Genomic DNA, 25,431 nt, shown 5'->3' with positions numbered 1-25,431 from the left:
GTCGTTTTCCTTGTCCATGTGTTTTTTTTTTTTTTTTTTTTTTTAAATATTTGCCATGTCGGTAAAGCTTGTTGCCGGAAAATGCCACGTATGCAATTTGGCCAGATTTTCTCGCCATTGACACTTAACTGATCCATTTTGTTATGATTTTGGCTTTTAAGTGTTATTTTCCAAACTTTTCGCACTTAAATGTCCCTTTATACCAAGTTTTAGCACTTCAGGTGTTCGACACTTGAGCATAATGATAAGCAGCAACTTCCCAATAGAAAAGTAAGAAGATACAAATGATTATTAGTAATTATGTGACGCTAATTTGCATATAAGAAGTAACTATGAGTAGTTTTTCAGGACCCAAAATAGATTTGACCTCAACACACGGATAATCTTAATCGCTGCATGATCTTCATGCACGATAGGCGTTGCACTCATCCATCATCACGAGAGATGGAGCCAACCACCCGGAGGAGGAGAGCACGGGTGCACCCCTCGAAAGGGCACCTAACTCGAATCTCCCTGCTTTGAGGACCTCGGACGGCCACGACAAATATATGAGCATTATGGTGAAGGACGAGAGGGGTTAAAAGTGCATCGACATGAGCCTTGCTTGGTTCTCTTTAAATGTGCCTAAATCTACTATAATTCCTTTGATGGTTCTTTCCGCGGGTCCAGATCGGAAGAGAGGTTTGTTGCTACATGCTATCGTTCAAGTTCCATGAAATTGGAATACTGAACATCATTGGATTAAGCAGTCTGCTAAAGATGGGATAGCGTAAGATCTTTCGGACTTTTTCTATTGGATAGGACAAGGTTGGATAGGATGTAGGTTGAACTAGACAAAGATGAGAGCTCTAATATCTTGTGTAATGTTTGGTCAGTATATGAATATCCAAGTTGGATTGAATGTCAACTTCCTCCTCCTCTACGCCAATTTTGGATTGAATGTCGATCATTTAGATCCCGAGTCCTTGCAGACGTCCAAGCTACCTTGAGCATCACTATTGTGTGAAATCTCTAACAACCACCTGTCCCTCCTTTGTCTCCATTGCTGGCCTACAATCTTCAGCAACCACCAACCCGGTTGCCACCTCTAGCCTTGCTGCTGATGCTGAGGTCAAGGCCCAGTAGAAGGTGCGACGAATGAAGGTAAGGCTGCTTGTGCGATGAAGGTGCGTGAGAAACAGGGAATGATGACTTTTGCGCTAGATCTAGCCATGGAGGGGGGCGGCAACAAAGGAGGAGGACAATGACTGGTGCTCTAGATCTGGCCATTATGACCAAGGTCAAGATCAGCTCCCACTTGGCCAAGGTCCAGTCAACCTCCCTTGAGTTGAGCTCAACCATTGAGGAGCTCTAGATTTGGTGATAGAGCCCTTTGTGGCTGAGATCCAGTCAAGCTTGTCACCATGAGGAGCCTTGTTGGTGGAGACAAGATGAAGCTCGGTGGGAGGCTATGGGTGGTAGAAAAATATGTGAGTGTTGGCCATGGGTGGGTAGAGGGGATAGAGAAGAGAGATGAGTGAGAGATATATTTTATTTACCTTTATCCCACCTCTGCAAATGAGAATATTTTATCTTGATTATATTTCTCTTATATATGACTTTATCATGTTTTAAGCAACAATAGAACATTGGATATGATGAAATTCATCACATTCTAATTTTTATCCTTGCTACCGAATGCAGGGGACTACTCATGGGTTTATGTGGCAACAAGTTATTCCTAATGTTGACGTTGTGATGTAGTCCCTCATCTTTGTAGTAAGATTGAGTTTGCTAGTAATATCGAGTCTCGAAAACCCCAAGTGCAAAAACTTGGCACGAGAGACATTTAAATGTCAAAAGTTCGGAAATGTACATTAAATGCTAAAATCGGAGTAAAATGAATCAATTAAGTGCCACGGTGAGAAATTCTAACCAAAATGGCGACGTGGCATTTTTTCAGCGAGAAAAGTGCAAAACAATGCGTTTTGCACACTGATATGGCTAGATAAGTCGAAAATGACGTTGTTTTGCTTTGAATTTGAATTTGAATATAAATACTAATCTAACTAAATTTAAAACTAAGATTCAAAAAAAATTGCAAAAGGCGTTCAGTGAGGGTTGTGCAAGCCTTTGCTGCTGCCTTCCCATCGTCACTAGAAAGGGTAGGCAATGGTGGGGGAAGGGTTGATCGGGGTTGCTGGGCTTTGGCCAAGGGTTGACGAGAGCTTGCAAGCCCTCGCCCAATTTTGGGATGAGGGTCACGGATCTCTCCAGATTCGACTCAATGGCCCTTGTCATCGGTTGGCTAGGGTCACCGATCCGTCTACCTCGGCTGACCTTCCCCCTACTGTCTCTGGCCCTTCCTAGTGGTGGTGGGGAGGTGGCGGCAAGGCCTTGCACAACCCTCGTTGAATGCTTTCCGCAATCTTTTCTTCTCTCCTAAAATTATTTATTTAATTTTAAATTTATTTTAATTAATATATATTAAAATTCAAATAAGGGGCAAAACGAAGTTGTTTTAGCTTTTTTTTGGATGACTCAACTTATTAAAAACAAACAACGTCAGATTTTTGACACCCTTAGCAGGAGTTAGCACTTAAATGTCCTATTTTTCAAAGAAAGTGACATTTAAGTGTACATTATAGAACTTTTAGTATTTAAACGTCCCTTGTGCCAAATATTGGCACTTGGGCTCTACTTTTGCCTAGTAATATCTCAGGCTTGAGCCTTTTCTCTAAGTTTGATCAAGAAATGAACTGAACTATACCCATTTGTCATGTGAAAGACAGGTCATTCTTCTCCCCCCTTATGCAATAAGTAAGCACGACCTAGTAATAACCAAGAAAGAAAATCAAAGTCGGCATCGTCAGGACCTAAGTTGAATATGGATGCCGACGTTGGTACCGATCAGCAAAGGACAAGGGCATGAGCCTTATTTAAACTGCAGAACCAGTCAACAAGACACAAGACCTCGATTGTTCAGCGACAAGACCAATGCCCTGAAAAGAATGGAACGACATGACAAATGGGTAGCCCCAGAAAAGCATCCTCTGGTTCATCTTTTATAAAGACCACATGTAAGGATGTCTTAACTCTTTTAGCCGTCCATTGACAAGGATCATGTCCACCATGGAGTCTACCTCCAGGTTCCTGTTCAGGGATCACCAAGACATGGACGATTCCATGCTCTCTGACGAGAGCACTAGCATCTCTTCAAGCGAACAGTGTGATGACAATGATGACGATCAGCTGCAGTCCATGAACGCCAAGGTACGCTCGCATTTCTAATCTTGGGCCGAAACATTATGGGTTGTATGAAACTGTATGTAGGTTATATGTTTGGATGAATTTCCTTGATCGTAATTTTTCTTCGATGCTAGGGTATAAAACATCTCTGCTTGGAGCTTCTTGAGCTAAAGGTGGCATCTGATGAGGAGTTTCACCAGAACATCTTCTCTAATTATTCAACCTTTGTTAGGTAATTCGTTTTTGACAAACTTGCCTGGATGTACTCAACCAAAGAAGCTTTAATAATGTTCAGTTGATTAGTCTAGCGTAATAACGTTCTTTCTTTTGTGTGTGTGCATGTGTATATATATCTTGATTATGATCATTCATTATTTCGAGCCTTGTAATCGCAATTGTAGTCACGCTTAATGTAGAATGTTTTCATTTTGCATGTTGAAAACATGAAATCATCACTTTGCGGACGTAGTGATATTTCGACAATGTTTGATCTTTTATATCCATCGTGAACGTTAAATTTAGGTTACTTTCTGTACCATCAGACACGCCATATGAGAGTAGAAAGATTGCCTCAAATTCAAAATCACTTGAAGACTTAGCACAAAGAAAGAACCTTAAAAATAACGAGTTACAATAATTGTGGTCTCAAACCACCGGCTATGGTGGCTCTGCTGGGTAGGCTCCTGCCTTTGAAGGGAAAGGTTAGGTGTTCGAAGCCCCTGCAACTGCGTTGCAGGGAGACTGGTAGACCATTAGGTGTATTACGCGTGGCGCCCTGGTGGTGGGTCCTGAGCTAGCGTCACCTGGGGGTTTACGTGGCGGCTGTCGGCTAAAGCGGTTCCTCCAGCACAAAAAAAAAAATAAAAAAAATTGTGGTCTCAACTCTCGTTCTCATGTAATCATTGGAAAATTAACTAGTTTTGTATATTGTGCAGAGTATTTGAGGAAGTCGAAGGGATAGAGAGGGAACTGGTTCAATTAAAAGGTCACGCTTCAAATCAAAAGAGACTTGTGGAGGGGTTCGTGGATCGGTTGCATCTAGAATTGTCAATAGAAGACGCAGTGCAGCCAATCCCCGTTGACCATGAAGCTGAGGAATGGTTCCTATTGAACAAGCTGCAGGCTCGAGCCATCGATGTCCTAGAGACTCTTGACATTCTCTTGATAGAAAATAGAATCGATGAATCTATCGACATTCTTGAATTAGAGGACAAGAATTTCACAATGTTGTACGGCAAAGTGAACTCTTCACCAAACAATATACAGTCATATAAGTCCATGATCTCTGAGAGGAAGGTCAAGTTCGTGCTTCAGCTAACACAATTGGCTCAGAATCAAAGAATAACCGCACCGGAACTTCGCAAGGCATTGGTTGGTCTTGGAAGACTTGGCAACAGCAATCTTGCAATCCAGTTGTCGCTTCAATATCACCACAAGCGTATCGCAGCTGGAATGCGCAATCTGCGACAATCGAAATCCTTGTTGAATGAAGTATACATACGAGAACTCTCGAAGCTAGCCTTCTCTTTGATCTCTCAAGCAGCAAGGAGCTTTGCGATGCTGCAAGGAGACGTATCAGGATATGGTCTCGAATTCATCCAATGGGCGCATCAGGAAGTTGAAACTTACGTCGCTTATTTTGATGAATATATAAAGTCAGTTTCCGAAATAAGTGGCAGCCTGTGCATTGCTACACAATCGATGCAATTCGCTTTATCCTATTGCTCTTTGCTAGAGATGGATCAACAGTTGGTATTGAGGCCACACTTGATTTAGCAAATACAACCTCACATGGAAGAGGTATTAGCAATTCATGTAGACCATTTCAAGAAGGTGGTGGACATAATTACGGCTACCGATACTTGGATTCTTGGTAAGTACCTTGCTTCGGGGATTCTGGCTGAAGGATATTCGACGATGGAAGTTGGTCATCTGCCTGAATATTGTTTTCTCACAAATAGCGGTCGTAAATTAATAACACTATTACAGGTATGATAATTTTGGTTGATTACTCTATGCTTATTTCTTATTGATCAGTAATATGACTTTATTGTGCTTTTCGCATTCAGAAAACCGACCTTATTTGGTTCCTCGTGATTAAATCTGCATCCTAAATGATTGATAGGTGAACTGGCAAATTATAAAGTAATCTAGCCATTATGATGCTCTTATGGAACTTATGTTGATCCATATGACATTAAAGGTTAAATTATGTACTTGTGATCATGGTAATTGTCTATATCCTGTACTAGTTACAACGTTTTTTTTTTCTCTTCAAGGCTTTTGCAGAAGAAATTTCACCTTTAGTTGCTGCTCAGATGGATAATTCAATCACTAGAGGACTCACAGATCTATTCATACACTATGCTGTGATGCTAAAAAAACTTGTGATTGGCGATTGCCCGAGTTACATCGAGATATTGACCAGACAAGTATCTGCTTTGGTGAGTCTCTCGACTTTGGTAGGCTTTTTCTACAGAATACTCAGGAGCAGTTTCCGAACCGATAGCAAAATAACTCGTCGAAGTGAAGGCGACGAGTATGGCGCATGTTTATCATCTACTGAAGAGGCATATAACCAGCTTTGAGCCTGTTTCTTTCGGCTGTTTATATCTAGAGTTGCATCTCGGCAAAGCAACGAGCAAACTGTTTCAGAAATCCATGCCCGAGAAGAGAACCACTCCATCGATGATCTGATGCCTTCAGTTTCGTTTCAGGTATCCTATGTGTGAATCTTTTTAGCTGACTATGAGGTTACCGACATTTTATCATTCTGCAAAACCGTTCAAATTCAAGCGGTCTCAGAGATAATTATTGAACCGACTGGAGAGTTCTAATGTTCATCGTCTTATCTTGAATCCCCAGATGCTCTTCTTGGAGATTAGGAAAATAGAAGAACTTGCTAAAGAAGATACATTCGACCATAGTTGGGTAATGCAGCTCTTGAGAGAGTTGACAGAAGCCATATTTTCTTGGATGTTGAATGAAAAAACGAACTTGGACGATGACGACGCGACGATTAAATGTACAAAAAGTTCGCCACAGGTATGCCTGTTCCTCATCTTGAGATCCCTTTTAGTAAAAGTGGAACCCTTTCCTTACTCTTCTTATATGTCAGCTATGATCAATGGAGCATGAAAATATCATGTAGTTGCGAAAAGCAAACATTTATAAGCCAAATATGATGACACTGTCGGGCTAATCTATGTCTTGATCACTCCATGTAGAAGAACGATTCTTCTGTTTCACTAATAGGAAGTTGGTAAGTGGGAAAAAGATATTGGTTAAAAGGGTTACCGATTTTTTGGTGACTTGTTGGTAAATTAACTGACGCTTTTGTAAAATTACTAATTCTTTTTATGGTTCACAAACTATAAACAATTTTTATCTTCTACTATCTTTATTTGTATCTTATCAATGCCTTACATTTTCCAATTCTTACGTGAATTTACTGATATTTATTCAAGTGATTTGCCTAACTCTTTCTTGATTTTACTACCAATTAGTCTTGAGTTGTTTACCAATGATTATTTGGTTTTTCTCATTTATTATCTTTTGTTATGAAGTACCCACTTGCATTTATATCTCTTACAAACGCTTTAATTTTTTTCTACTTTTATGTTAATTTTCCATTATTTATTTGGTGACTTACCAGCTCATTCTCTATCAAAATAGAAAATCTGGTAAACTAAGGAAAAAAACCAAATAAATGTTTCTAAATAACTCAAATAATATTCAAACCCGGTTGATAACTTAATTAGAGAAAATTTGATAAATCACTTAAATTAAAGTTAGTAATTTTATATAGAGGTTGGTAAATTGAAAAAAGTGATTAAGTAGTGTAAACAGAAGTTCATAAAGAATAAGAGAAGTTTATCATTAAAAGAAAAATTAACTTGGCAAGTAACTTAATGACAATTAAAGACAAAAAATTAATGGGTAAGTATAAAAAAAATGGGAAAATTGTCCATATTTCCCAAACCTATTGTACGAGATTCAATCCTAAATTTTTCAATTTGATTAATTTAATTTAATTTTGAACCTTTTGACAATTTTTTACTATGGAAGGCCATTTTCTCAATTTCAGCTAAAATTGGTCGGAAGGACTACATAAAAAAAAAATCGTCAAAATGATTAGGAGTAAATTGGTCAAGTCAAAGTTTAAATGAATTGTTGTACAATAGGTTTATAAGTTTTTAGATAATTATCACTATAATAGAACTATAGGTAAAAAAAAGTTACTGATCACCTGATATTTCAATAACTTATTGGTAACTTATGGACTTTATAAAAATAAATAAAATTACTAGCCTTTTTCTTTTCCATACGGTTTACAAATTATGAGCGATTTCCATCTTTCACTAATTTTCATTATCTCTTATCAACGCCTTACACCACCAATCTGATGTAACAATATGGTAGCTCATATAGACAATATATAGAGTTTGTTTGGTTTTTCATACTTAAAGCTTCACACGAGCGTTCATCAACAGTCAGTTGTGTCTACGATTCTGAGTTATTCTCTGCTCTAATACTAACTCCGTTTTGGTGTTATCGTAATCTGCTTGAAGCAGCTATTTATCTTGGGCGCGCAATTTATAGCCGAAGTAGCGAGGCGTGGTGGATACTTTTCTCAGAATCCCTCTCGGCTCTGATGGATCTCTTGACGTCTGCATATGTCTCAGCTGGCTTGGATCCTCAAAGGTGATGCTCGATCACGAGATCAATTGGCACTAATTAAAAGTGTCATCGCAAAGCTGTTGCTTTCATGTTAAGCTATACATTGCGACATCCATCAGGAGGGCATGTTTCTTAGTTATCATTAATTCCTTCATTTTTATTCCATTGTGTTTCTTTCAAATAGGGATTCGACCGGTGATTCCTGGGCAATTGCAGCCGCTGGTAGAGTAGTTGAAAAGCTAATGGAGATTGAGAAAAATGATGATTCGATGAGACCATGCAAGGATGCTGTTGAAGAGGGTGATGATCAACTTTCCAAAAACCAATTAGCAAACGAGAGTAGGCCCAGACTCGATGACTCTACATCCACCATAGCATATGATAGTTGAATGTTGAAGAAAATTCAAGCATTGGAGATGCTTCGGAAGTTCTGATTATTGCTCCAACTAATGAGTTGAAGCAGACGCCGACCCACTAAATGAGTGTGCTCCTTTAAGCGAGGAGAGTGCACCGGGGAATCAGGAATCTCATGTGTCGGCTCATGAAGTATTGAGCCATGGGAATGTTGTGAACACGGAGGATCTCCTAAAGCTGTGACAGCTCTTCGAGGTAGAGACCTCGGATCAGCATGACGGGCTTGATGAGAAGGAAGAGACGAACTAGAGAGATGATGTTTCTGCAGGATCAGGACCGTTGGAGCAATGATATATTAGGAGAATGAAATTGTTAAAGCTCATAAAACAACAATTAAAACAGAAAAATTTCTGTTGTTTGAGAGAGAGAGAAAAGATTAAAAAAAAAAAAACAGAGCACAGCACTTCATACGTCTTGTTCAAAAGAAAAAACTGTTGAGTACCACAACTAAATACAAAGCAGAAACTGCTTACATACATGCAACACATAACTGCACACAAACGTGCTATTAACTTCCTAGAAAATAGCAAAAACACTAGCTGCATAACTAAATGAACTTGGTTGTTTTTTAATATAAAAAAAAAACAGAGAAAAACAGAGGAAAACATGACAGAAAACAGCAGCATTGAGATAATTCCAACAAACTCCTCCTTGGATCAGTTGCTGCTACAGATACTTATTTTCTCTCTTAACAATTCAAATCTTCCAGCCTGAAGTGGTTTTGTGAACATATCTGCAAGCTGATCTTCAGATCTGCAATAGACCAACTTAACTTCGCCACTTTGTTGCACCTCACACAGAGAAAAATTTGACTTTGAAATGCTTAGTTTTGCCATGGAAAACTGGATTATGTAATATTGCTAGAGCAGCCTGATTGTCCACATTGACTTCGATACAATCACTGGAATTCAACCACAAATCCTTCATTATCTTCTTCAACCACAAAGCTTGATTTGCAGCTGTAGTAGCTGCTATAAACTCACCATCTGCTGTGGACTGAGCTACAATCTTTTACATTTTGGAACACCAGGAGAAACACTCAGAACCAAAACTGAAACAAGATCCAGACGTACTCTTCATGTCATCTACTGAACCAGCCCAGTCACTATCAGAAAATCCTTGCAAATTAAATTTCTGACCTTTCTTAAACTTCACACCAAAGAACAATGTTCCTTTGAGATATCTCAAGACCCTTTTCGCTGCAATCAAATGTAACTGACTAGGACTACTCATAAATCTGGATAAAACACTCACATCAAATAGAATATCTAGTTTGGTTGCTGTAAGATACATGAGACACCAAATCAGATTTCTATACATAGAAGCATCTTTGCATCTGTTCCATCATTCTTCCGCAGCTTCTCTTTAGCAGCCATAGGAGTGCTTACACTTCGACAATCTTCCATCTGAAACTTCTTTAGAATTTCCTTAATGTATTTTTTTCTGACAGATGAAGATCTCATATGAAGCCTGTTTGACTTCGAGACCCAAAAAATAAGCCATCTTTCCCAAGTCTGACATCTCAAAACTTGCAAATAGATCTTGCATCACCTTCTCTATCAATTCCATATCATTCCCTGTCACTAATAGATCATCTACATAAAGTGATAGAATTACAACACTGTGATTCACCTTCTTGACATAAAGAGTGAACTCACTTAAGCTTTTTATAAAGCCAAAATCCTGCAAATATCGATCTATCTTCCCATACCAAGCTCTTGGAGCTTGCTTCAGTCCATATAGAGCTTTCCTCAACCTGTATACACTCTCTTCTTGGCCTTTGATACTGAAGCCTTCAGGTTGTTCAACAAAAATCTCCTCCTCAAGCTCTCCATTCAGGAATGCAGACTTGACATCTAACTGAAATATAGACCACCCCTTATCTGCTGCAATAGCTAACAGTAGCCTTATTGTATCAAGTCGTGCAACATGAGCAAATGTTTCAGAATAGTCTACTCCCCATATTTGTGCATAGCCTTTCACCACCAGTCTAGCTTTGTGTTTATTGATAGAACCATCAGGATTAAGTTTTGTTCTAAACACCCACTTAACCCCAATCACATTCTTATCAGATGGTTTGTCAACAAGTTCCCATGTGTGGTTTTTCTGGATCATCGCAATCTCCTCCTGCATTGCTGCAATCCACCTCTGATTCTCCTTAGCTTCCATAAAGTTAGATGGTTCGAGTATTGCCACATTGCTTCTTTCATAGATTTCGGCAAGTGACCTTGTGCCTCTCACTGGTAAATCATTCATACTGTCTTCCAATCTATCTATAACTTCATCAACCTCTACATATGTTGCAGGTTGTTTTTTCGAACTGTTGTTGTTCTGCACTCTTTCCTTCCATCCAATTCCACTCATCTTTCTCTAGAAAAACAACATATTTGCTTACAGTCACCTTCCCTGTCATAGGGTAATAAATATTGTAAGCCTTTGATTGGAGACTGTACCCAATGAAGATTCCGAGCTCTGCTTTCTTATCCAGCTTGTCCCTCTTGACCTCAGGAACATGAGTGTAACACAAACACCCAAAAACCTTCAAATTTTTCACAGAAGGTTTAACACCATACCAGACTTCAAAAGGTGTTGACCTCTCTAAGGCCTTTGTGGGCAATCTGTTCAACAGGAACACTGCAGTATTAGTTGCTTCAGCCCAGAACTTCTTAGGTAACTTCTTCTCTTACATCATACATCTAGTCATCTCCATAATGCTTATGTTTTTCCTCTCACTGACCACATTCTGTTGAGGTGAATAGGGAGCAGTGAACTGTTGCACAATTCCTGCTTGCTCACAATTCAACTTAAATTTGTGAGCGTATATTCAGAACCATTATCGACTCCGAGCATTTTAATTTTCTTCCCACTCGATTATCAACTCGAGGCTTTAAACTTCACAAACACATCAGCAACTTCAGACTTGGCTCGCAGAAAATAAATCCAACTCATCCTAGTCATATCATCAGTAAAGGTAATGAAATACCTGCTACCATTGAGAGAAGACTCAGACATAGGTCCACATATATCTGTGTGGACTAATTGCAGCTTCTCACATGCTCTCCAGCAATCTGGCTTGCTTACCAAGAAGACAAGTTCTGCACTATGGAAATTCCTCCTCCAAACTTGGCAAGTCATACGCCAAGCTATTTCTTTGCATAAACGACATGCTCTTCCTGTGAATATGCCCAAGTCTTTTATGCCATAGCTCTGCATTTTCTTATTTGCACTTTAAAGCCATTTGTTGCATCTCTTGTGGCTTGAACATGAAACCCCTGTCCCTCATTGGGATTCTTAGCACTTGTTTGCTATCTACATTATTAATAAGACATTCATTCCCTTCGAACTTCACTTTATAGCCCTTCTCAACTAATTGACCAACACTTAACAGATTCTGGTCAATGTTTGGCACAAAAAGAACATCATTGATTAGCTTCACCTCCTAATTTCCTTTAATAGCCACTGTACCCTTCCTTGTACTTCGATATACTATCTGTTGCCAATTCTGACTTTGGACTTGATTGACCTGTCTAGACTCCTAAACAGTTTTGAATTGCTAGTCATATGATTGGTACAGCCACTATCCACCAACCATGCATCATTCCCAACCAAAGATTCAGAAAAAGAAGCTACAAACAAGTGCTCTTCCTCAGTTTCATTCACTGCTACCTGTGCTTTTCCTGCTTGCTGGTAATTTTTTTCTTTGCAGATGGCTTCCATGTGACCCAACTTGTGACATCTTCTGCATCTAGCATCAGGCTTTCTCCAACATCTAAAAAACTGATGATTAATTCTATCACAGTATTGACAAGGCTTTTTGTTCTTCTTCCATTTGCTAAACCCACTGGAATTTCCTTCTTTTGCTACAAACTTTGAGTCACTAGCATTTTCTCGAACTGAATCCATTTCTTCCTTTGCCTCCATCATTTGACTTCACTTTAGCTTGCAACGCACCCTCTACAAACTCTTCGTTCTCATCGGTCTTCCGTGCTCTTGTGCACCGGGCAGAGCATTTAACAATTCTGCAAGTTTTATATCAGCTAAGTCTCTTGTATTTTCCAGAGAAGCTATGGTGGCTTCAACTTCTCTAGAAGAGACACCAGATCTTCTGAACAAGCCTTTCATCCTTCAAGTCAATCCCTAAAACTCTGATTTTTCAGCTATCTCAACCAGCCTATCGCAGTACTCCTTCACCGACTCGAATCCTTCATCCGTTGTCTCTCAAACTCCCTCAAGAGATTCAGCACCTTCATGCCTCTTATCTTCTCATCTCCCTCGTATTCATCCTTCAAGAAATCCCATATTGCCTTTGCAGAATCACATCTTATGATCATTGTGAAGATAGTGGGTGAAACAGCAGAAACATACATGCAAGATTTTGCCTTAGCCTTCCTTGTGATTCTCTCTTTATGGTACTTCATCCGATTCAAGGTCGGATTGTCGGAAGTGGAGCAACCTCATAATCATTCTCCACAGCCTCCCATAAATCATGACCCTCCAAGAATGCTATCATCTTGACAGCCCAAGCCTGATAATTTTCCCCAGTAAAGACTAGAGCAGCCATTACAAAGAATCCACTCGATCCTGCCTCCATCAGCTTTTTCTTTGCAGATTGGAAGCAATCTTCACTCACTTACCCTCACTTCACAGTCCCTTAAGATCCCACAAATGCTCTGATACCAATGTTAAAGCTCATAAAACAACAATCAAAACAGAAAATTTTTTGTTGTTTGAGGGAGAGAAAAGATAAAAAAAACAAAGCATAGCACTTCATACGTCTTGTGCAAAAGAAAAAACTGTCGAGTACCACAACTAAATACAAAGCAAAAACTACTCACATACGTGCAACACATAACTACACACAAACCTGCTATTAACTTCCTAGAAAATAGCAAAAACACTAAATGCATAACTAAATGAACTTGGCTGTTTTTTTAATCAAAAAACAGAGGAAAACAGAGGAAAACATGACAGGAAACAGCAGCACTAAGATAATTCCAACAGAAATTGCATATATGCTGAGTTTCTTGAGGTAGAAATTGATTTAGATTCACTCCGGTGCATATATACGTTTGAATTTTGTCATACCTTGTATTGATTTAAACAGAGAAGTCACCCTTTCGACCCAAAAAAAGAAGAAAAAAATAGAGTAGTCACATAAGAACAGATAATCAATAACTCTCCGATGAACTTTGTGGGGATCTGTACTGAGTTATCCGTTTTTCTTTTGTCCAAAAAATTGCTCATATAATGAATACTGGTTGAATGATTGTGCGTGGAACGTAAGCCTCTTGGCGAAAGGTATTCTTGTATTGATACTTGAAGAATTGAAAATGTTTCGCGATATTCTTGTATTGATACTTGGAGAATTGAAAATGTTTCACGACAATAACGATTATACAATTCTATTCATATATGCTCATGTTAGTACTTCGATTTAGTATCTTGAATAGTCTTGTGTAATGTAAAACGGCTTACTATCATCCGCGGCCTCTTTTTCTTCCCATAAGGTACCCATTCTGATGACTTCAACATCTTTTAATCCACCATAAACCTTAGTTTTTGCAAGATTCAAATGTCTCTTGGGGATTTCATGTACTTCTGCTGCTTGTCCATGGTTTCATACTACCAGTAACAAAAGATTAGTGTACAACATGTGTTAAAAATGACCAGAAATCTCAGTTTTTATGCGTTTTGGAGCAACTAAATCATTGACAAACATGATAATGTCAATATTAGTACGGAAATAAAGAGGATAATGCCCGTCAACGATCTTTTATAAAGATGACATTGTATCACTCTTATGAATCCTCATATGTGTGCGACATCTTATCGTGTTTTCATCCGACAGTCACAGCCTCATGATTAGCTTGATTCGCAGGCAAAGCTTCCTTCTCTTTATCAATGGTTACTTCCTCGTTGTAGACATAAATCTTGGCCACGACAAGGAACACGAGAAAATTGAGAAACGTGAGGACCGCCAAGAATGCGTAGTAGTAGTCAAGGTGGGAGATATTAAGGTTGTCCAAGATCCAACCCTTGTGGCTGTGTTCCATGGTGACTTGCGAGACCGTCTTGAGAATAAGACTACTTAGGAAGTTCCCGATCCCAAAACTACTAGTGTAGTAAGATGTTCCTAGACTTTTCATGCCTTGTGGTGCTTGGTCGTAGAAGAACTCGATCTTTGCCACTTCAACGAAGGTGTCGGCGACTCCCATGAGGGCGGATTGTGGCAGTAGGATGAAAATGGTGAGAGGGACTATTTGGAGCTTACCGTCAATACCGTTCTCTCTGGCGACGCTCAGCCTCCGCCTCTCAGCGAGACAAGCGGTGATCATTATGATTATGTGGAGGACGATGCCTACCCCCATTCTCTGCAGCAATGTGATGCCTCTAGGGTTCTTGGTATATCGCCTGATGGCAGGGACGAAGGACCGGTCATAGATGGTGAGGCTTGTGAGCATGAAGATCGTGACGAATGCGGTGAGGCACGCAGGAGGATCTCGAAGTGCGGGCCCATGTGTCGGTTCAGGGTTGCGCCCTGCTTGATGAAGAGCGTTAGCACCTGCGAATACATGGTGCTCGGGATGAATGTCACCGCTAGGATCGGGAGCATTTTGACCATCTGCTTGGTTTCCTCTACTTGGGTCACCGGACATAGCATCCACGGCGAGCTTGAATCAATCTTCACCGCAGCTTTGTCAAGAAATCTACAAATGTGACATGAAACTGTCATGATTAATTTCGAGGAAACCATGTAAAGACAAGCCATAGAGTTAGTGAGTTGTGAACCTCAAAGAAGTAGAGTGATCAATCTGGAATTTCCTGTATTCCGCGTACTGTTCGAGGCTCAATTCATAGAGCTCCTTTGGATCTCTCGGAACAGGCAACTTCCTCTTCCTGATCGACGCCACCAGCACTTGAGCAATCCTTGTGAACGGGCTTCCTGAGGGCACCTTGTGCCTATAAAATGGGGTGCCCACCAAGAACACTAGGACTGATAATGCAAGCCCCAGCGTGGAAGGCCATAGCCTAATGCCCAACCCACGTTATCTTGTATATAGATCAAGACTGTGGTTGCCAATAGTGTCCCGAAGAAGATGCTGAACATCCACCAGTTGAAGAACGAGAGCTTCTGGGCCCTTTCCTTGGGTTCGAAGTCGTCAAACTGGTCTGCGCCCAAGGTCGAGATGTTGGGTTTGGTCCCGCCCGTCCCAGCCGCAATTATGTAGAGGGCCAAGTAGAAGATGCCTATCTGGAGGGCCGAGGCATCCTTGTTGCATTCCTCTTCTCTGATCCCCGGGCCGCATGACGGAGGCCTCAGCGATGGCACCGACACTGCCAGTGTTAGGAGCAACATGCCCTGCACATTTCTTAATCGTGTTACAGATTGAATTTGTATGAGTACCTACACAAATGAATCATAATGCATCTGCAATACCATGAGATAAAGGACGGATGCGTAAATGAAAGTCCAGAAACATCCGAGATATGCATCAGCTATGTAAGCGCCGAGGATGGGCGTCATCCAGGTTGTCCCGACCCAGTTCGTGACATTGTTCGAGGATGTCACGGTGCCTTCGTGGAGCTTCTTCGTCAAGTACACCACTAGGTTTGACGCAATCCCATAGAACGCCATTCTCTCAAATGCCTCGTATCCTGCACACACGACGCCAGAATGAATTAAGGTGGATCAAATCATAGATTCTTTTCTCTTTCCCCCACCTTGTAACGAAATCCAGTACGTTTGAGGACTCAGTAAACAAGAATTACAGACGGAAAATTTGAGTGTGTCCCGAGGTGATATATCTGAAGGTTAACTCTCTTTTCTGCCCAAAACAATAAATGACACTTTTCTATAAGGAGCTACTTATCTGGCTGCTTTGGCTAATACACATCGAAGTGAAATCTAAAGAACTCGAAAACATTACGACGTCCCACTAACCAAGCCTCGGTTCCACACACAAAGGCTATGCCACCGGCTTTGTCCTTACCTACGATGAAGGAACAAGCGTTCCATCGACCGGTCTTGGATCTCAGGATGGGTCTTCCTTTGAGGTCTACAGTGCCATCTTGTGTGTAATCATCTTTATCAGCACTTCCTTTCTCTTCAGCCTTTGCTGTCATCATGTTTCGAAGGGAAATAAAGGAAGAGCACCGAGAGTTTCCTCTATAAATCGTGTTTGTTCAACTTGCTATGCTCTTTAAAAGGTTCGCTAATCATGGTCGATTGATAACTACTATATACTCGAGATTGTAATTGATTATTTTGTATCAATCTACGTTTGGCCGTCCGGATTTCTAATTAAGATAGGATTGGATAGGATAAAATATGAAATTTTAGGATTTTTTTATATCATATCAATTATTTGGTGAATCGCAGTATTAAAGTTGGATATGTTTACATCATATCATTTATATATATAAACGGCATATCAATACAAATGAATCTAAATGTTTATAAACGGAGATGGTGAAAATCTCTTGTAACACTATTCCTTAAATTATTTTTATTTTATTTTTCCTCTTTTTATATTATTTTCTTTATTATTTTTTTTTCCCTTTCATCATTCTTTAATAAAATTTTATCAAATAGTAAACCGTACTAAAATACCTAAAATACAAAAATACCTAAAATATATAATAAATATAAATATTTAATTTATAGATTGAATGTTTATTATAAGATAGAATTAAAGTTGAATATATAAATTAAAATAGGATTAATTAAAATATATATTTTATTTTTAATTTCTTAAATTAGAATTCGAATATTATTTATATTGAAATATAATTTCAATTTTGTTAATTTAATAAGTTTGTTATTCGAAAAAATAACTTTCATATTATAGACATTAGAAATTATATCCACATTTATCCCACCTCCTCAATAAGATAATTTTATCCCGTCATGTTCTTATATCCGACTTTATCTTGTCCTAAGTGAGCACCAAACATAGGATAGAATAAATCATATTATATCATGAATTTTATTCCGACTGCCAAACTTAGCCTTTGTACATTGAATCAATCAATGAAGTGCACAAAATACATTTTCTTCTATTCTCGACATTCATCTCGCTTCCACATTGGCTTGTGACAACTATCAATTTTATAATAATCTTTAAGAGATCCTAGGCCTTTAACTCTTGCTGAGGGGAATGTACATATACTACGTTTCCTAGGATTCCCCCAGGCTGAGAAATTGTTGTTTACTTTTTATTTTTTTAAGGCTTAAGGTGACATTATATGATTCCACACTGATCTTTTAAAAATGACCCTCGTCATTGAATTGACGATATTACTTCACATCATTTCAAAAGAAAAAAGATCTTTTTCTCGAGACGTGAACAGGTTCTCTCATTTTTTTGGTTGTACTAATCGTTTAGATTTTTCTCCCTTGGCGAAATTGCGTACGAATAATCAACAAGCCTTAATCATTCTCAATGACATTGACATCATGAATGAAGCTACCAATGAGCAACAAACACTAGGCGCATTTTTCTGAGTATTTAACCCTCGTTTTATTAATGAAAAGCGACTCTTTTAAGTGGGGAAAAACTAATAGAAAGTCTGCGTGTCTTCTAGCGATCATGTTACATTAATTAACAGATGAATTTCGCCGTCTCTGTCTTTTAATGAAGAGACTCATTGTCTACGTCGTTGTTCTTGCCAGAAGCATGCGTGACAGGTAGCAATAAATGACCTTATCTTATTGTTTCCCCATGAAAAATTTTCAGGGGTAGTCTTGGAGTCGAATCAACTTTTTGCAGTTTCCATGTGTTTGAACAAGTCCCTGTTGTTTAGAACTTCAGCTTGAGACATGGAGAAGAGACAGTCGAAAAGCGACCTGCCCGATTATTTATTTTTTGTGGTGAAACCTACCTAACTTGAAAGAGATACTTATAGGCCAAATATTGGTGATTCACACCATAGACATAGTAAGCATCACATCAACGACCCACAAGATGGGATTTACCCACAAGAGGCCCTTTTCATTTCGTCTCATTTGCAGTCTCCGAGCCGGGTGGGTATCATTGTTTCTTAAGATGTGACCACAAGCAATACTAAGAACCTTGAAAATAACGAGGATGTAATTGCTTGGATCATCTCTAGAATCCTATGAGTGTAGTTCGATGTTCACCAGGGTCGGTATTGGTGAGCGAGTGCCATTAGTACTCTAAGGCGCAAAGTAAGATGGGGGAGTTTTCGTAATTAATTCTTCAGTGAGGGAAATAAAAAGGCCACAATAGGTCCACAAAGGAATTCTATTCTAGGGTTTGATCCCAAATCTATGCCGGGTTATGCATTAGGAAATGGGCTGGAATGGCCATTCCTTGGGTCGATTTCAATCCTTCCCGATGACAGAATATGCCACCAGCCTGTTTGGTTTTGGTACTAGTATAAGGTTGTAATGTAATAATTATTACGCTGTAGTGCAATAGAGCTGCAATAGTGCTGCAATAGTGATTGCATTGTTGTATATAAGTAATGTAATCCTAAATTTTTCTTCCAGGTTCACCAATATCCCGGACTTTTTTTTTTTTCTAGTTACAATACTCTAAAAATGTATCCATGACTGAAAAGTGCCTCCCGTTAGACTTCCGTCCATAAAGGCCTTTAAAAATACGACGTGGCATTACGTCAATTTTTACAATTATGGATGGACTGTGATGAAAAATATATGGGATAATGGTGTCCCACAGAAAAAAGATTTAAGATTTCTGGTGGGAATTCGTCTCACATAAAAATAGATGTATGCTATAAGGCGACATGTGCTTATTTTAATCCTTTGATTAGGTCTCTTGAACAGTCTGCTGTAATGTAAGATAGTTTACTATTATCTGTGGCCTCATTTCAATCATATAGAGTATCCACTTTGATGACTTCATCCACCTATTAATCCTCCATAAACCTCAATTTTAATAATTTCACATGTCTCTAGGGAATTCCATGTACTTTCATTACTTGTCCAAGGTTTCATGCTGCCACAAACAGAAGATTAATGTACAATCAAGTGTAAAAACTTACCAGGAATGTCATTCTTAATGACTTTCGGCACGACCAAATCATGGACTAACCGATCATCATGGGGGAATAAAGAGAATGATGTCCGTCAAGAGATGGCTTATGTTATGATTATTTATTATAATAAATATAAACAAGTGTTCCACTATGTCCGTCAAGTATATGTAATAGCGCTTTCACAGTATTGATCTTACGAATCATTATATGTGGATACGATGTTTTATCGTGTCTTCATCCGACAGTCATGGCCTCGTGATTAGCTGAATTAGCAGGCAAAGCTTCCATCTCTTTATCAAAGGCTACTTCCTCGTTGTAGACGAAAGACTTGGCCACGACGAGGAACACGAGAAAATTGAGAAACGTAAGGACTGCCAAGAACGCATAGTAGTAGTCGATGTGGGAGATGTTAAGGTTGTCCAAGATCCAACCTTTGTGTCCGTGTTCCTTGGTGATTCGCGAGACTGTCTTGAGAAGAAAACTACTTAGGAAGTTCCCGATACCTAAACTACTAGTAAAATAAGACGTTCCTAGACTTTTCATGCCTTCAGGCGCTTGGTCATAGAAGAACTCGATCTTTGCCACTTCGACAAAGGTGTCGGCGACTCCCATGAGGGCAAATTGTGGCAGGAGGATGAAGATGGTGAGAGGGACAATTTGGGACTGACCGTCAATGCCGTTCTCTCTGGCGACGCTCAGCCTCCGCCTCTCGGCCAGACAAGCAGTGATCATTATTATTATGTGGAGGACAAGGCCTACCCCCATTCTCTGCAGCAATGTGATGCCTCTGGGGTTCTTGGTATAGCGCCTGACGGCAGGGACGAAGGACCGGTCATAGATGATGAGGCTTGTGAGCATGAAGATCGTTACGAATGCGGTGAGGCACGCGGAGGGATCTCGAAGTGCGGGCCCATGTGTCGGTTCAGGGTCGTGCCCTGCTTGATGAAGAGGGTGTGCACCTGCGCATACATGGTGCTCGGGATGAACGTCACAGCTAGGATTGGGAGCATTTTGACCATCTGCTTGGTTTCCTCCACTTGGGTCACTGGACATAGCATCCACGGCGAGCTTGAATCAATCTTCACTGCGGCTTTGTCAAGATATCTACAAATGCGACGCGGACGGTCATGGTTAATTTTAAGGAAACAATCTGATTACAATCCACAGAATTAGGGAAGTGTGAACCTCATAGAAGTAGAGTGATCGATCCGGAATTTCTTCGACTCTGCGTATCGTTCGAGGCTCAATTCATAAAGCTCCTTCGGATCACTCGGAACAGGCAACTTCCGCTTCCTGATCGACGCCACTAACACTTGAGCGATCCTCGAGAACGGGCTTCCTGAGGGCGCTTTATGCCTATAAAATGGAGTGCCCACCAAGAACACTAGTACTGATAATGCAAGCCCCAGCGTGGGAAGGCCATAGCCCAATCCCCAACTCAGTTTTTCTTGTACATAGATCAGGAATGTGTCTGCGAATAGTGTCCCAAAGAAGATGCTGAACATCCACCAGTTGAAGAATGAGAGCTTTTGGGTCCTCTCCTTGGGCTCAAAGTCATCAAACTGGTCCGCGCCCATGGTCGAGATGTTGGGCTTGGTCCCGCCCGTCCCAGCCGCAATTATGTAGAGTGCGCAGTAGAAGATTCTATCTGGAGGCCCGAGGCATGCTTGTCGCATTCCTCTTCTTTGATCCCTGAGGCGCATGAAGGAGGCCTCAGCGATGGTAGCGACACCGCCAGCGTTAGGAGGAACATGCCCTGTGCATTCGTTAATCATGCTAAGGACCAACTTTGTATGTGTACCAACATAAATGAATCCTAATGCATGTGCAATACCATGAGATAAACAACGGATGCGGAAATGAAAGTCCAGTAACGCCCAAGATAAGCATCGGCAATATATGCACCGAGGATGGGTGTCATCCAAACCGTCCCGAGCCAGTTTGTGACGTTGTTCGAGGATGTCACAGTGCCTTCGTGGAGCTTCTTCGTCAAGTATGTCACTAGGTTTGCTGCAATCCCGTAGTACGCCATCCTCTCAAAACTCTCGTATCCTACATACACGACGCCATAATGAATTAATTTGGATCAAATCATAAATTCCTATCTCTTTCCTCCATGTGATTAGGAAACTACATACTTTTAAAGATCCAGTGAACAAAAATTGCGGAAGCAAAATTTGAGTATGGCACAACTTGATATACCTGAAAGTTTAACTCTTTCTTTTCTGCCCAAATATGAAAAGGCACTTCCTAGAATTTACCACTTATCTAACAGATTTGGCTAATATACATCGAAGCGAAAACTGATGAACCTAAACATGACTACGTCCTGCTAACCCTCAATTCCATGTAGAAAGGCCGCGCCACAGGCTTTGCCCTTACCGACGATGAAGGAACAAGCGTTCCATCGACCGGTCTTGGATCTTAGGACGGGTCTTCCATTGAGGTCCACAGTGCCATCTTGCGTGTAATCATCTTTATCTGCACTTCCTTTCTCTTCAACCTTTTCCGTCATCTTGTTTTGAAGGGAGAGAGGAAGAGCACCTACTCTATAAATTGTGTCTAACTTGCTATGCTCTTTACAAGGTTGGCTAATCATGGTCGATTAGCTGAGTACTCTTTCCCTCTTATAATTTTCCTTAAGAGATCCGTACTCTTAACTCTTACAGAGGGGAATATATAATTACTGAGTTTCCTAGGGTTCCTCTAGGCCGACTAATTGGTTTTTACTTATTACCCATTATCCACTTTTAAGCTGAGAGTTGGGATTGAATTGATGATATCGCCTTGCATTGAAAAAATGATTCTTTTTCTCGGAACTAGAGAAGGTTCTCTCTTTTCTCTTTGGTTGTACTAGTCGTTTAGTCATATCTTTCTTGACAAATCCGCTTACAAATAATCGACCGATGCTTAGTGTCTGTCGATGACTGCGGTCATTAACGAAGCTGGCAATAAGCAAAAAAGATTAGGCACATTTTTGTAAGAATTTAACCCTTGTTTTATTAGTAAAAGACGGCCCTTAAGGGGGAATTTTTTTTGGAAGTTCAATGAATTTAATATATATACATTGATGATCACGCCGGTTGTTTTTAATGGCGAGACTTGTTGTCTACATTGTTGGTTTCGCTAGAAGCATTCATGATACGAAAGACAAGGAAAAGTGTTAAAAAAAAAGTCATAAACTTTTTTGTATTTGTGCTAATTTAGTTCTAAATTTTTTTATTCGGTGCCAATTCAGTCATTTTCGACTAATTTTGGAAGGATTTTTCTAACTAGACATCGGCTGCCGGCTGACATGGCATGATTGGTGCGACATTGACAACTTTTAATAATGTTTTAATATTTTAGATTTTTTTCTATTTCTTTTTTCTTTCTCCTCCTTCTTCCTCTAGTTGGTTGCCGGACCTCCTCGACTGGGCCAGAGGTTAGTGAGGGCAAGCCTTGCCAACCCGACGTGAGGTTGCCATCGTGGCCTGGGCAGCGAGGCTCGCCCTCACTAGATCTTACAAGGTCGAGCCTCAATGGAGGCCACTTGTGAGGCTTGACCCTCACCGGTGGCCTCAAAGGTGGCCTTGTGCCAGGCGGGGCAAGGCTTGACCTCGCTGAATCGGTGAGGTCCGACGACCGGCTGGAGGAAGGAGGAGGAGAAAAAAAAAAAGAAAAAAAAAAAAAATATTAAAATATTAAAATATTATTAAAATTAATTTACGTCGGTGCTAGTTGTGCCATGTCAATTGGCCAGCACTCAGTCAATAAAATCCAACCAAAATTAGCTGGAAATGACTAAATTGACACCAAGTAAAAATGTTTAGGACTAAATGTCACCAAAAAAAAGGTTCATGATTAAATTGACATAAATACAAAAGGTTTACGACTTTTTAACACTTCCATAAAGAGATAAATGACATTGCCAGATTTTGTCATCATGGAAAGAATAATGTTGCCGTTGGAGTCTAATCAAGTTCTTGCAGTTTCCATTTATTTGAGACATGGAGAAGAGACAATCTTAAAGCTCTCTGCCCGATTATCATTGACTTTTCGTTAAAACCTTCCCGATTTTAGAAGAGATGCACAAATAGGTTATTTATAGGCGACTCGTGCCATAGACATTGTATCATCAAAATCACATCAACGGACTACAAGATGGGATACGCATAAACATCATGTGAAAAGTAGGTTTAACTCTAGTAAAAGATGAAATGTTTCTAGATCACATTATCCTATCTTCTTCCTGTCAGTAATCTCCGAGCTGGGTTGGTATGAAAATTTCTTAGGATGTGACCATGGACAATATCAAAAACCTAAGAATAATGAGTATGCAATTACTTTGGACTCCATTATCAGGAGTACAATCATGGATTAACGAAAATTGTCGCATCTTAAGTTGCGTGTTAAATTAGCGTGGTGGTTCAATGCTTGTATGGGTAAGTATTGGTAAGCAAGTGATCGCCATTAGCACTTCAACCTGCAAAATATGATTGGAGAGTTTTTGTGATCAATTCTTGGAAGGAACTCATTCAAAAAGGCCAGATGGGTTATAGATGAGCATAGTTCGGGTTGGGTCAATCCACTCCCTAATTCTAGTACCAACTCGCACAATGTTGGTCCTCAATTTTTGGAACTGAGGACCAATCCTATTGAGTCTAGAATCAAGGATCGGACCAACCCAATAGGTTCGGTTCGGTTTCATAGTCAACCCAAGACCAACTAACAATTTTTTTGTTTCATTTTTTGTACTTCTTGAAAAGGCAAACCTACCATTTCAAATTACATATCCATCGATAATGCGGTGTTGTGCAACCAAATTATAAACATGAGTACATATTTAACAAATTTAAGATAATGTAACAATAGAAATTTCACATCTGCTAAAACTAAGAAACCACAAAAAACGATTAAGATTGCTCATAGAGGCGAGCGAGGAAGTTGAGTAGGGCGAGTGTTGAGCGGCAAATGAGGAAGTTGTCTCTTTCGATTTTGGCAAATTGAAGACTAAAGAGGACAAAGAAAACAAAAGAGAATGAATACTGGAGGACGATGCCGTGAGGAGCCGTTTAATATTGTTGATACCATTTGACTAAGGGAATATATAAAAATATAAATAATTTATTAAATATATAACATATTTTAGATATACTATATATAATATATATACGGGCAGGGTTGGTTTGGGTTGGATTAACCCTAAACTCTCAAGACCGAGACCAACTCACACAGTGTTGATCTAGGAATCCTAGAATTAAGGACTGATCCCGTCTCCCTTGGAACCGGACCAAGACCGATAGAGTTGAGCCGATCTAAGGTCGGCCTAAGATTAACCCTAGACCAATGCTCACCGCTAAGATGGGCCCACAAAGGAATTGCTATTCTAAAAGTTGATGACAAATCTATGTTAGGAATGTATTGGAATAGGGCCGGAATGGCCATTCCTTTGTTAGGATAATTGTCAAAAAGTTATAGACCACGGTGACTGAGTTAGTACTAAATTTTTTTCTTTGATCGGTACTAAATCTTTTGACGATTTGCCAACATAATTTTTTTGATCAAATTTATTGGGAATTATTGACATGGATGTGTGCCGGCTTTTGTGGCATGACTAGCGGATGGTCCATTCTTATGTGGACAAATTTTGCAATTTTTTAAATCTTTCTAAAAAATTTTATAATTTTTTTTTTTTTTTTCTTTACCCTTCTAGGAAGATGCATAGTGGAAAGAAAAAGAAGAAGATGAGAAACAATATCAAAAATCAATTTTAAAAAAAAAACTACAAAATTGTTTGCATCAACCACCCCATTCAGTGGTTGTGTTGGTATGTGCTCAAACCCTCTTCACGGTAGGGTGAGAGTTCGAATCCCACGATTTGCATATTGCACATTCATTAGTGGTCTTAAGTGCGGCGTCGTGGTGGTGGGTCCCAGCGTTAGCGCCGCCTGAGGTATAGTCGGTGGTCCTTCATGGGCCGTGAGCACCTGTAAGGTGTGCCAAATCGGATCCTCGGTATAAAAAAAAAAATTATTTGTATCAATGTTGTTAAACTTACGATCGTGCTACATAGGATGACTATTATCTACATTGGCGATTTCCAAG

The 25,431-nt window shown here is 39.8% G+C and overlaps 2 pseudogenes; both read right to left on the bottom strand.

The window, feature by feature from the left end:
• Positions 1 to 14,159: 14,159 nt before the first annotated feature.
• LOC120295344 lies at positions 14,160 to 16,449 on the bottom strand (annotated as a pseudogene).
• A 3,129-nt stretch (positions 16,450 to 19,578) lies between these two features.
• LOC120295341 lies at positions 19,579 to 21,859 on the bottom strand (annotated as a pseudogene).
• Positions 21,860 to 25,431: the final 3,572 nt, after the last annotated feature.

Source organism: Eucalyptus grandis, chromosome 1, assembly GCF_016545825.1.
Source record: "Eucalyptus grandis isolate ANBG69807.140 chromosome 1, ASM1654582v1, whole genome shotgun sequence".
Classification (NCBI taxonomy): Eukaryota; Viridiplantae; Streptophyta; class Magnoliopsida; order Myrtales; family Myrtaceae; genus Eucalyptus; species Eucalyptus grandis.
The sequence above is the reverse complement of the archived record's forward strand: the minus strand, read 5'-3'. Positions and strand labels throughout refer to the sequence as shown.